At 38.5% G+C, this 12,346-nt stretch overlaps 1 pseudogene across 1 annotated transcript; it reads right to left on the bottom strand.

The window, feature by feature from the left end:
* Positions 1-7,082: 7,082 nt before the first annotated feature.
* On the bottom strand, positions 7,083-7,618 carry LOC308610190 (ferritin light chain-like; annotated as a pseudogene). The gene has a single exon. The product of its transcript is annotated as a ferritin light chain-like (transcript).
* Between the last annotated feature and the right edge of the window lie 4,728 nt (positions 7,619-12,346).

The raw sequence follows: 12,346 nt of genomic DNA, 5'->3' as shown, positions 1-12,346 counted from the left end.
GACCTGTCTATCCTATTGATGTGAAAATAAAATATGATAGACAAGGTTTGTGTTTTTCTTAGGGGCCTTGGATTCTCCTCCACTCACTGCCGATCCAATTACTTGGCTGAGTGATGACCCTGTATGGGTGGACCAATGGCCCCTCACAAAGGAGAAATTAGAAGCTGCAGAACAATTAGTACTGAAACAATTAGGGCATTTAGAAATTTCCAATAGTCCTTGGAATACTCCTATTTTTATTACCAAGAAAAAATCTGGAAAATATAGGTTATTACCGGATCTAAGAGCTGTTAATAAAACTATGCTAATAATGGGAGCTCTTCAAGCAGGCCTACCCTCTCCAACAGCCATACCACACGATTATCATCTTTTAGTTATAGATTTAAAAGATTGTTTTTTTCACTATTCCTTTGTTTCCTGAAGATAGAAAACATTTTGCTTTTAGCTTGCCTTCCTTAAATTTTAAGGAGCCCATGAGGAGCTTTCAATGGAAAGTATTGCCTCAGGGCATGGCAAATAGTCCTACATTATGCCAAAACTATGTGGCTCAGGCCTTAACTCCTGTGAGAAAAAGGTTTCCAACGTTATATCTCATACATTATATGGATGATATACTTTTAGCCACTGATAATATTTCTTTATTAGAGACTGCTTTTCAATTTTTACAACAATCCTTACAATCATTTGGCTTGGTCATTGCCTCAGAAAAAATTCAAAGACAATCTCCATTTTTCTATTTGGGAAAATATATTGATAACACTACCATTAGGCCTCAGAAACTGCAAATTCGAGTTGATAATTTAAAAACATTAAAGGATTTTCAAAAATTACTTGGAGACATTAATTGGCCAAGGCCTTCCTTAAAACTTACTACTGCTCAATTAGAGCCTTTGTTTGATATTCTTAAAGGTGACTCAGCTCCTTCTACTTCACGCTCTATGACTCCAGAAGCACTTCAAGCTTTACAAGTAGTTAATAGAGCTATCAGCTCTGCACAGTTAACTCGAATGCATACTCACCTGCCAATTTCTTTAATTGCTTGTCCAACACCTCATGTGCCTACTGCCATCTTATGGCAAACTGTTGGCATTATTGAATGGATTCATATGAAAACTACATCCTCTAAGGTTATTAACCCTTATTTTGAACTTAGTAGTAAGCTAATAATGCAAGGTAGAACTAGATGCTTACAACTTCTGGGTATAGAACCTTCTCAAATTATTATCCCTTATTCAGTTAGTCAACAAAATTGGCTTTTTCAACATAGTAATGAATGGGGTCTTGCTCTTGCAGGATTTTCAGGTGCCTTGGAATGCCATTACCCTGCTGATAAATTGATCCAATTCGACAAAGTTAACTGTTATATCTTTCCTTCTATAATTAGGCAACAGCCTATTCCTCATGTACCTTTGGTTTTTACAGACGGTTCTTCTTCAGGAGGGGCTACTGTAATCACTGACGACGGAACAAAACTCATTAAACAAACTTCCTTGACTTCAGCTCAACGTGTTGAACTGTATGCTGTCATGATGGCTTTTAAACATTTGCCTTCTATATCTTTTAATTTGTTTTCTGATAGTAAATATCTTATCAGCTTATTATTTCTTCTGGAGACTGTGACCAGAGGACATACTAATGACCCTGAATTATCATCCTCTTTTCGTTTGCTTCAACAGCTTATTCGTTCCCACGATGGCCGTGTTGCAGCTCTGCATATCCGTGCTCATTCTAACTTGCCTGGTCCATTGTCTAAACTTAATGTGACTGCAGATGTTTTAACTCGATCTAAACGTGATCTTTATCCTGTGCGTTTTCCTCCCAAAAATAAAGTTAAAGTTACTCTTCCTCCTCAATCTCTTTTCCCTAAAGCAGGACATATCCCAAATTACCGTCCTCCTCCTTTCCGTTCGTCATGCTGTCAAGAATGGCTAAGGTATTGCATTCATTATCTTCATACTGTTGATACTCATGGTCCATGTCCTGGACACCCTCATATTATGGTAAGTTATGATCAAACTGCTTCACAAGCAGCACAGCAGTCGCATGCTTTACACCATCAGTTGGCGGCTACGTTACGCAAAGAATTTTCCCTTACTCGTGAAGCCACCCGACAAATTGTTAAGCAATGCCCACAGTGCTTACCTCACCTTCCTGTTCCACATTATGGTGTTAATCCTCGTGGATTATTACCTAGTTATTTATGGCAAATGGATGTTACTCATATCCCGTCTTTTGGGAAATTACAATTTGTTCATGTCACTATTGATACTTATTCTGGTTTCCTCTGTGCTACAGCACAGACCCGAGAAGCTACTAAACATGTTATCACTCATTTATTACACTGTTTTGCTTTTGTGAACCTTCATTTTACAGGAACCAACATTACTCTTACAGGCCCGGCTACCAGCCGACGAGAGGATCTTAAGGATACCATCATTTGGTATAAAAATGGGCAAGCTATTAATATTAGAGGTCAAATCTCATATGCCTCGCCACTTTGGGATTCCGCTATTACTATAGCCAAGGTTCCAGGTGAAGATTCAGGAAATTATTTCTGTATGAAGCATTTACTTGGAGGACAAGGGATACTTATAGTTGGACATAAGGTTACTATTCTTAACAGAAAATCAAAACCTCAATTTCCTCCTTTTATGACCATTAACTTTGCTGGATCCAATTTTGAATGTTGCAATGCATCTTGGAATAATAACCAAATATGGTGTACTACAGATCATACCAAGGGGTCAATTCTTCTCTCTTCTATTCCCATCATAGATAGGTTTATCACATTTCAAAAGAACTGGGATATATGGAAACTAGCTCTAACTTATTCCAATACACCTGTTATAACTTGTGTTGCTCCTCCATATACACTTTTGATTGGTTCTATTAACATTGGTAATTCTTCCAAAGGAGGATATAATATTAGCTGTGTTCATTGTATTTTTAGCAGTTGTATGTTCCCTTCTGCAGGAACACAATCTGTGCTTATACTAAGGCAACCCATATATGTTATGGTGCCTGTACATCTGAGAGAACCTTGGTATGAAGATACTGGAGTACAGGCATGGGTGGAACTCTCTAAAGCCTTGCAGAGAAGGAGACGCTTTATTGGGTGGCTAATAGTAAGTTTACTTGCCTTGGCTGCTCTGTCTGCTACCGCGGCTACTGCCCGTCTTGCTCTTTCACAGAGTATTAATCATGCTCACTTTGCTAATCAATTATCTCAAAATACCAGTCTTGCTTAATCTTTACAAAGTCACATAGATTTACAGATTAATAACAAGTTAGATGAATTTAAAAACGCAATTTTGAGGATTGGAGATCAGATGGCAGCATTAAAATTGAGGATGCGTTTAGCTTGTCATGCAAAGTATACGTGGATTTGTGTTATTCCTTACAAGTACAATGACTGTATTTGGGAATGGGAAAAAGTAAAAATGCATCTGCTGAGTGTTTGGTCAGATAATAATATTAGTCTTGATCTTAAGAAATTAAATGCTGAAATTCAGGATATACAACATGCACATCTTGATGATATTTCACCAGAAGATGTAATTCAAACTTTACTGGATCATTTAAAGTGGTTAAACCCTTAGTCGTGGATTACTAGAGGGTTGTCAGGAGTTATTACCCTGGCCATAATTTGCCTATTATTGATAATAATCTTCTCATGTCTGTTTCGTATCCTCATGCTTCAGTATACTACTCTCGGCACTAAGCTTCATGGAATTATTTTGCAGCAAAAATTAAAAAATAAAGAAGGGGGACCTGTGGGAAGCAATCAGCCTTGAGAGCAGGCTACAGACATGCCAGGCATGCCGCTGCTGCTCGAAGGGACTGTCCCTACTTGTTCCCCTCCTTGTTCCATTCCACGGGAGATAAATCACCAGGGTCCAGAAATCAGAAAGTATGTAAAATGAGACAAGCCAATCTGTCTCCACCCTGCACGTGCAGGTTATTTTGGATGATTCTGGGTTTATGGGTTTTCTCCCAGGGAAGTTAACCTTGAGCCGAGACAGTCATTAGATAATGTAAACCACCGTCTGGCAACCTTCCCTTTTCTAGTCTATATAATCTGCAACTGTAGCATAATAAAACTTGCCTTGCAACCGTCAGTTGTCTTGGTCCTTCTGACCCCATTCGTCGGTGCTACTTCAGTTCCTTACCCCGTCCCTTCTGACCCTGGGCGGTGAAATCCTCTTTCTGAGGCTGGTCCGTGGCACATATGAATATGTTTTTGTCTTGCTGTACTGCACATATGCTGTCTAGTAACAGATATTTTGTCTGCTATTAGTGTTTTAGATTATGTCTTTCCAAAGCGCTGAGGCAGTGCACCTATTTTGATGTTGCAGCTGATGCCTGAACGTATCCTAGCTGACAAATTATTGATTAATAAAAACATGAATTTCTGAAAGATTTGTACTGTTAACCAAAATCTGAGCAAGGAGTCTCAAATGTAATTCTTAGCCAGAATTACATGTTAATGAACCATTTAACAGTGTAAATCAAGGAACATCAATGTAGGGATTTCTTTTCATTTATTTCTTACCTGCTTGAAATATCAGTTAAAGGTTGCCAGCTTGGTTGCAGATGAACAGACATTTGAAGTTCCCTGAACTACGTAATGTGGAATAGGATAGTAGACTTCCAACGCCCTCAAGGCTGTGACCTTGCAGCCATTTTACATAGCACATCATCCTCCTATAGGGATGAACCTTTCCCTGGCCCAAAAAGTAGCCACTCCGTTGAAGCTTTGCTTATTGTAACAGGCTTTTGTTTCCAGGTTACATGTCTGTGGAGGACTTAATTCTGAATAGAGATATAGATATTACTGGAAACTAATTGTTTTTGCTATTATACTCTGCTTTATCAAAAAAGTAAAACATTTAAATTGTGCTACAAAAATTCAGATGTCTTACAATCTTTAAACAATAAATGAATGAATTGCCCTTAAAAAAAAGAATTAAGCAGTTAGTTAAGCTGTTGGTCCCACATCAGACAAATTATCCTTATACCTCCTGTCAATATTGTTAACAGAGACTGTTATTTTATTAATCCTTATGATCCCATGATTCTTTCTTTCATGTTTCGGGGCACAGCAGGTGAGAGAGTGGGTTTGTTAAGCTGGGTGGGTTTATCCTTCTTTTATGCGTTCATTCAATTTTCTGTTCATTTACTTATTGTATACATATGGCAATAGAAGCTGCTAAGGCAATCATTGCTATTCTGCAAAACAACAAGGCACAGAAGCAGATGTCTTATTTCCGAGATTTCTCCCCCCAGGATTATTATGATTAAAGATCCTTTCCCCCCACTCCCTGGAGAGGACAAGGGGCTGCTCGCTGGAGGATTTTTAATGACTTGGGGAAAGGCTCAAATATCCCCCCATTATGGTAATCCACCCCAGGGGCAAACCACACAAGAATATTATGAATTTATTTTATTTTTCTATCCTTGCAAAGGTAATACTCAGCTCATTAGAATATGAAAACTATACTGTCAAATTTCAGAATTACATGGATGAAGAAAATCACCAAAGTGGCATCATATCATGTGTGTTATAGCTGTATTTACTATATTGACTATATTAAATATGTTGTGTTATCAATGTATTGTATAACTATATATTGAAAAGGCAAAATGCTGTAACGTATTTCAGAGAAAATAATTATGTTGGCCAACCCCAAATTGTACATTGTAGACGGGTCCTAGGAAAAGAAGATTCAATTCATAGTGAACAAGAGGTTAGCTTCTGTTTTCAGCCATGTGCTATTTCAAGAATTAAACATCATGAATAATACAGGATATAAGAGGAATAGTCTAAAGATGGAAAAGCACATTTTGATTAGGAAAGAGAATTTAAGTCTTTTTTTTTTAAGGAAAACTGCCTTATTACTATGAGATAAGAAAATTGTTTCCTTCTTTTCTTCCTTGCTTTCTTCTTCTTTTTTTTAACCTTTTTAATTTTGGATATTTGACCTCTAAGCTGAGATGACTGAAAATGCCTCCTCTGGGCATCAACCTTTTTGAAAGACTTTTTCCCCCTCCCTGAGGGCTATTTGTCTCTTGGAGGCTTTGTCTACATTACTCCTCAAGAGGCAAGCATTTGTCCTTGCACTAAATGCTGACATCTCCTGATAAGAGGGAAGCTGCAGAGTAGAAGAATTGAAGGTCAGTATGTTGATATTGGTCTCAAGCGCATTGATGTACATTTGTGTATTGGGGAAGGGGAGTGAAGCTTGAGAGTGGGCCAGTGGGGAGGGGTAAATATTTTGTGATGCTGTCTACCTATGGGCTTATAAAGTTTATGGCTGCATTAGGAGGACAAGCATTACCATTAGCATGAAAAGTAGGGCAGACCTCAGTTGCAAAAGCTTCTAGCCATACACATAGGGCAATACGTAAATGATACACCTTATTGCATTCACCCATTCACCCTCCCCTGTTCACGCTAATTGGAAATTTCCATCCATTTCAGAGAAGTAACACAACTATCAATCATTTTCCCTGGCACGAATCTTCCAGGAGAAAGAAAATGGAATACACCTAGCGACAGAGCTCACGCACTAGTAGTCCATGTGTCTTAGATTTAATATCTGATGACTAGCTGCATTGAAGCCAAGAGGTGGTTCACAAAGTTGCTGCACATTAGAATCACCTGGGGAACTCTGAGACCTTCCCGTGCCCAGGCTCCTCCCTAGACCTACTGAATCAAAATCTCTGGGGCTGGGACCCAGACACCAATGTTTTTCTTCAAAGCTCTTTAGGTAATTCAAACGAGCAGCAAAGCTTGAGAACCAGCCCAATAATGGGAACAAACTTATTTCACACAGATAAAGTGGGGCAATTCATATGTTAAAAGAACGTGAATATATGTATATATTTCTTTTTTTCACTTTATTCTGTTTGTATTTCAAATAGGCTTTTTTTTTTCCTTCTGCAAAAAACATTATTGTTTCCATTTGGTCCAAGGCTTGGGAGAGGGCTCCAGGGCGGTTACAAAGCTGCCTAGTGGCTGCAGAGCGGGGCTTCAGGCAGAAGCTCTGACGCCAGAGGGTCTCCTCAGACGCGGCTGGACTTCAGAGACTCCTGTTTGGCTCGAGGGTGAGCCTTTCAAAGAGATACTCGCCCAGCACAGCCTGCAGACCAGCCAGCCTGCGGAGGTTGGTCAGGTGGTCTCCCATCTTCTGGATGAGTTTTACCTGCTCCTCCAGGAAGCGGCTCTCCAGGAAATCACAGAACTGGGAGTCTGCACGGGCAGGACCCAGGGCGCGCAGATCCGTTAGTGCCTGGTTCAGATTCTTCTCCCTAAGAATGGCGGCTTCCACAGCATCCTGGGTTTTACCCCACTCATCCTGAGAAGGCTTCTGCGCATCCTGGAAGAGGGCGCGGCCGCAGCACTGGTTTTGCATTTTCAAGAGGCGCTGGGCGCCCTCACACTTCTCCTCAGCCAGTTGGCGAAAAATGTGGCCCATACTGTCCAGAGTCCCATTGTTGCTGTCGAAATAGATGCTCAGAGAGAGGTAAGTGTCCACAGATGCATGTTGAACAGGCGGTGGACGGCGGCCTCCACCTCGGTGGAATAATTCTGACGAACCTGTGAACTCGTGGTTGATCAGTGATAAGGAGCTAAGCTCAAAAACTGGTGTTGGCCTGTCCTGGAGGCTGAGGATAGCTGAGTGTCTGATTCCAAAGGTTGCGAAAGGAAGAAAGGTTGGAAGGTGGTCGGGGGCTGGAGCAAGGAGCGTCCCTGGGTCTGTTCATTCCAAACACTGTTGAAGCAAAAGACAGATCTGCAGGACTGCCGAACGCACTGCCTCAAATAGGCTTTGATATAAATGAACAAGAAGTCCAAGCAAGGACAAAACTTACCCTTCCTCCCACCAAAATAGCTGGTGATACTAGAATCTAGATCTGGGAAGGGATTCTTCCATTACTTTCTTAACATTCCAAGCCACTAGAGCAGTGGTTCTCAAAGTATGGTCACCTTGTAACCAAGCAGTACCCTATGGGGCCTTCCTAGGACAGACCCATCCCCCATATCCTCTATTGTAGTTTCTCTCTGAAGTACTCAGATAATAGTATCTCAGGCATATTTCTTGAGTTTTCAGATGCTAAAAACCACCACCCAATGGAAGAAATGAACTCCTTGATGATCATGAGCACGTAGCCCTCAGACCTCCTGGCACCTAAGGATGGATAATGTTACCTGCCTTGTGGCCTCAACATCAGCCAATCAGAGGATTGTGCACCAGCTGATCACATGCCCTGGGATGTCCCTCCCTCACCTGGCCTTTAAAAATGCTTTGCTGAAATCCTTTGGAGATTTCAGGGGTTTTGGAACACGGACCACCCCTCTCCTTGCTCGATCCTGCAATAAACCTTTCTCTTCTCCAGACTCCAACCTTTAGGTTTGTTTGGCCTCACTGTGCTTCAGACACATGAACCTGCATTCGGTAACAACTTGACCAGCTTTACCAGCGTCCCCTGATAATGTGTCAGATATTCAAGTTTTAGGGCCCTATCCCAGCCCTATGGAATCAGCAACTCTAGTGGGGCTCAGTGATCTCTGTTATAACAGGCCCTCCATATGATTTTTATTCACCTTAAAGTTTGAAAATATCTGCATTGTCAGCTGGCCAAAGTGTCCACCAGCAGGTGAAGGGGAGTGATGCCTGGAAAAGATAGGGAGTAGCCAAGGCAAGTACAGCAGCATTTGCCGTGGTAGTAATGGAGAATGCCTTTTCTCCACTGGTTGGCACAGACTAGTATCTGGGAGCAGTGGCAGGGTTATTTAGGATGCTTTACAATTCAATGTAGTGACCGCTGTCCTGGTTTGCCAGGGACTTCCCCTGTGTGAACACTTAAAACCTCATCCTGGCAAACCCCTTAGCCCTGGATTTGAAAAACTTAGGGAATAACATGAAATTTAGGGGAAACATGATCTAGGATTTGGGCGAGTCACAAGTGCTAATTAAAGCTAAGCAAGTATGGTCAGCATCTAGCCTTCTTTACCCCTTTGTGGGAAGGTAAATCTGATTGGGTGAAAGGACTTATTGTTAAGAAATCTTTGTAGAAACATCCCCTTCTGCTTAGTCTGCTGGTTCTCAGTTCTGGCTAGACACTGGCATCGTCTGAGGAGATTTAAAGTTATTTTATTGGTCTAGGATGACCAACAGTCAGTGTGAGGGTTTTTAAAAAGTGCTTCAGATGATTCTAATATGCAGCCAAATTTAGGTGCCACTGCTTAAGCTTTTGAACCACTGCTACATATTTTCACCTCATCTTCCTATGAGAATATCCAACTGTAGTTGAGGTTTGTTTGTTTTTCTTTTTCTTTTTTTAACTCTCTTATTATAAGATTTACTGTCTTAAATAAGATTGAATGTACAGAAAATCCTGCTAGTCCATCTGGTACAGCTAGATACTTAGAATAATATCGTTAAGATATATACCATTTAAGTACTGTGACTGGCCTTTTTAAAATTAACATATGCATTGAATTAGTACAATCTCTTTTGAAGTTGTCATGTTGGGGAGCTATACCTGTAATCTGCTGCCATTGCTAAATATCTGGACAACTCTTATTAGGAATTGTTTTTAAAAATCTTTAGGGATTAAAACCAAGAGTGCTGTATTATTTGTACTGGGACCACAAAAACCTCACAAAGTTTCCCCACTGTACCTTCTACCCCCATCTCTAACCCTTGGCAACTTCTAATCTGTTCTCTATCTCCACAGTTTTGTTATTTTAAGAATAATACGTAAACATAATCATGAATTACTTAATCTTCGGAGATTGGCTTTTAAAAATTTTTTCTTCAGCATCATTCCCTTGAAGTTCATTTTAATTTTTGCATATATTAATAATTTGTTCCTTTTCGTTGCTCCGTAGTATTCTATCATAAGATTTTATCACAATTTGTTTCAACATTCATCCATTGAAAGACATTTGGGTAGTTGCCAGTTATTGGCTATGATAAATAAAACTGCTATGAACATTTATGTGTAAGTTTCTGTGGGAACTTAATTAAGTTTTTGTTTCTTTTGGATAAATGCTCAAGAGTACAAGTACTGCGTTGTAGGGTGAATCTACTTTTAGGATTAAAAGAGACTGTCAAGCTGTTTCTCAGAGTGGCTAAACCATTTTATTTTCCCACCAGTGACGTGATATAACTTTTCTACGTACTCGCCAGCATTTGATGTTGTCACTATAATTTTAGTTATTCTCTGATATCTCATTATGGTCTTAATTTGCATTTCCCTAATGCTAATGATGTTGAGCATCTTTTCATGTGCTTCTTTGCCATGTGTATATTCTCTTCCATGAAATGTCTGTTCCTGTCCTCTGCCTATTTTCTAGTTGGATTTTTTTAAGTTGTTTGGAGAGTTCTTTGTATATTATAGATACAAGTCATCTGTCTCATATGGGATTTTCAAATATGTTTTCCCACTGTGTAATCTGAGTTTTCATCCACTTAAAAGGATCTTCTATGAAGCATTTTTAACTCATTTTGATGAGATACAATTTATCAGTTTTTGCTTTTATTGATCATACTTTCGGTGTCAAGTCTAAGAATTATTCACCTAGTTCTAGATGCCAAAGATTTTCTATTTTTTTTCCTAAAAATGTCCTGCTTTTACATTTAAGATTATGATCCACTTTGATTTAATTTTTGTGTAAGGTGTGGAGGTTTAGGTTAAGGTTCATTTTTTGTTTGTTTTTGTCAAGGGATGTCCAACTGTTTCAGTACCATTTTTTGAAATGTCTATTCTTCCTTGATAGCATTTGCACTGCTGTCAAAAACAGGTTAAATGTATTTATGTCAGTCTATTTCTGGGTTCTCTATTCCATTCCATTGATCTATGTATCTACCCTCCAAAATTACTGCAAAGTCTTGAAATTGGGTGGATTAATTCCTCCCATTTTAATCTTCCTTTACAAATTGTTTTAGCTATTCTTCAGCCTCTTCTTACCATACAAATCTTAGAAAAAGCTTGTCTATATCCGCAAAAACCTTGAGGGCATTTTAAGAGTAATTGTGTTAAGCCTCTTAACTTGGGGAGAATTGACATCTTTATTATGTTGTGTTTCCTAATCCATGAACAAGGTATGTCTCCCTATTTGTTTGGGACTTTAAAATTTTTCTTCATCAGCATTTTGTAATTTTCAGTATAGAGGTCCTATAAATGTCCTATTGGGCTTGTATTTAAGTATTTATTTAGGTCAGTTGTAAATGGCATCACATATTTTAATTTAAGCTTCTACACATTTGTTATTAATATATAATGTGATAAAATTGTGTTGATCTTGTACTCTAAAACATTTACAAACTAATATTATTTCTCAAGCTTTTTGTGGATTCCTTGGTATTTTCTCCATTTAGATTATCATGTCCTCTTCAGACACAGACAGTTTTACTTTTCCTTAGGCAATATAATAGGATATATTACTCTTCAACATTCAGTAGGATATATTCCTTCCTATTCAACATAGTAGGAATAGTCCTTTTATCCTTTAAATGAACTTTTTAAAAATTTAACTTTTAAATGTATGTATTTATTTATTTTTGCTTTATTTTCTTACTAGAACCTCCAGTAATACATTTAATAAAAGTGGTGAGAGCAGATATCTGTGCCTTGTTTCTGATCTTACAGAGAAAGCATTCAGTCTTTCACGGTTAAATATAATCTCGGTATAGGTTGTTTGTAGATCATCTTTATGAGTTTCAGTATGTTCCTTTTCTATTCCTAGTTTGCTTGGAGTTCTTTTTTCTTCTTTTTTTAAAATCATGAATGGGATTGGATTTTGTCAAGTGCTTTCTCTGCATTATTGGATAGGATCACATGACTTTTCCCTTTAATCTATTGGATATGGTGGATAACATTGTTTGATTTTAAAATATTTAACCAACTTTGCATAACTAGAATAAATGCCACTTGGTCATGGTATATTATTCTTTTTATATATTTCTGGATTTAATTTGCTAATATTTGGCAGAGGATTTTTACAGCCAATTTCATAAAAAATATTGGTCTGTAGTTTTCTTCTTTCTATCGTATCCCTGTCCGGTTTTGGTATCAAGGTAATACTGGCTTCATAAATTTAATTAGGAACTGTTCCTTCTACTTCTATTTCTTATCAAATCATGTAAAATTGGTGTTAATTCTTTATGTCTTGGGTAAAAGTGAAACATCTAAGCCTGAATATTCCTTTTGGGAGTTTTTAAATGAAAAAACAGTGTTTCTAATGGTTACAGGAAAACTGAGATTATCTATTTCATCTTGGCTGAGTTTTGGTAGTTTTGAGTGTAGAAGCATTGGCCCATTTCACCTACATTTT

This window comes from Mesoplodon bidens (assembly GCF_964165515.1).
Source record: "Mesoplodon bidens genome assembly, contig: HAP1_SCAFFOLD_462, whole genome shotgun sequence".
NCBI classification, from domain to species: Eukaryota; Metazoa; Chordata; class Mammalia; order Artiodactyla; family Ziphiidae; genus Mesoplodon; species Mesoplodon bidens.
Note: the sequence above shows the minus strand (reverse complement) of the source record. Positions and strands in the feature narration are given on the sequence as shown.